Source organism: Corvus brachyrhynchos, unplaced genomic scaffold (genome assembly GCF_000691975.1).
Source record: "Corvus brachyrhynchos isolate BGI_N302 unplaced genomic scaffold, ASM69197v1 scaffold115, whole genome shotgun sequence".
Lineage (NCBI taxonomy): Eukaryota > Metazoa > Chordata > Aves > Passeriformes > Corvidae > Corvus > Corvus brachyrhynchos.
The window spans coordinates 7,800,063-7,801,772 of record NW_008239553.1 but is presented as its reverse complement, the minus strand read 5'-3'; the positions used below and the strand labels follow the sequence as shown (position 1 = coordinate 7,801,772).

The 1,710-nt window shown below is 45.7% G+C and overlaps 1 protein-coding gene across 4 annotated transcripts in view; it reads left to right on the top strand.

The window, feature by feature from the left end:
• LOC103620933 (transmembrane protein 263) overlaps positions 1-1,710 on the top strand; it is a 251,981-nt gene that overhangs the window by 59,515 nt on the left and 190,756 nt on the right. The window lies entirely within an intron of this gene.

Sequence of the window (1,710 nt, the reverse complement as noted above, 5' to 3'; positions counted from 1 at the left end):
CTCTGTCCCTATCCTTCTAACTTCTCTGGAGATTTGTGTGTGGTAGTGATGTGTTCTGGTTTTTGTTTTGGTTTTTTTGTTTGTTTATTTGTTTTTTACTAATGTATTTTCCCCTAAAGAGGGGAAAGGTTTCCCCTCTGTCTCTTGGATACAAAAGTGGAATAACTCTAGTTAGTTATGTGAAGTGATTCTCTTTGGCTGAGCCAGCCGTTTATATGTATCTAGTACTGGAAAGTGTGGTTTTGTAAAGGACCCAGTACCTCTCACTCACCCCTCCAAAAGCCAAAGAACAAACTGCCAAGTTTTAATACAATGTTATTACAATATGTTAAAGTTAGGGCTCACTTTGGGAAATGCAAATTGAGACTTCAAGTTTGGTTTTGTGCTTTTATAGCTTGAGAATGTTACTGTTGCAGTATTTTGTTCCTAGCATCTTGAGTGTTGTTTGTTGCTCTAAACATTAGAGTTAATTGATCAGGGAAGTGGGCAAATTCTTCCAGTCTGTGAATCTTGTACTCTTACACTGAAAAAGAAAAAAATCCCACATTTACTAGGTTTGAATTTTGCCTAAGAATTTACTTTACGTTATATAGAGAAATCTGTTTCCTGTGGTATCTGCAGATGTTTAAAAGACTGTGATTAGCTGAACCCAGTTCTAATTAAGATACAGTTTGGTCACTGGTTTAAATTTAACATGTGCCCACACAGCTCCTGAAAGAGATGTTCCTGCATTCGACTCTGGTTGCATGTTACCAGTTTCGTCCCAGTGCATGGCCATGTGGACTTGGGTGCCAGCACAAAAGCATGAGTGCCCATGGAGACATAATGCCTCTGGTCTGGAGAAAGTGTGGCTGTAACCGAAGTGAGTGAACCTGCACATCATTCCCACGACCCAGAGGCTGAAGGATGGATTGTCCAGCTGAGTAGTACCTGTAGCATATGTGAGAGCTTGTATGGAATGTAAGGGCAGGCTTGGGGTCCCATGCGTGCTGCAGAGCTCGCCTGGCTTCCTCGTGGTTCTAGCAAGGAAGAAAGATGCAGCCGCAGGCATCACTGAAAACCTCTTTTGTGATAGCATACAGGAGGTCAGCTCTTGATGTTCATGTTTCTAGCAACTTCAGTGTATAGCACAGTGATTAAGATACTAAGGAAAGCGGAGGGATCTTGGCTTTCAAACTTACTCCTCCTGACTCTGATCCAAGTGTCATTAATATGACATGAGATGTTTTGTTGGTATTTGATTAACTGGGAGGCTTGCTCTTGTTTTGTGTGACACATTGTAAGTTAACCACCCGGCACGCCGACATGTGCGATTAAAAACAAACACTTAAAACTAAATTGAGGAGCCGGCTGCCAAGCGTGCCGCAGGGAGGGGCTGGAGCAGCCTGCCCTGCACGACTCCACCGGGACAGGCCTCACCCGCTGCTCTCCCGAGCTTGCGTCGGCACCTTCCCCGTTCACTCCCGTATTGCCGAGATTTGTTTTTAAACGTTTTAAACGTTTTATTGAGCTGTCTTGCGCTTGTTAAAACCCTCCTGACAAACTCTGGGAATGGCAAATGGCAACCTAAAGCCGCGTTGTTCAAGCAGACCGCCCTCGGCGATGGCCGCTGTTCTTAGGGGTTATCGGCGCCTCCAGGAGCGCGGTGTTGCTGCTGTCCGGAGTGGGGATGCTCTGCAGCCGCGGGGGCTCGCATTCCCAGGCCCCGGA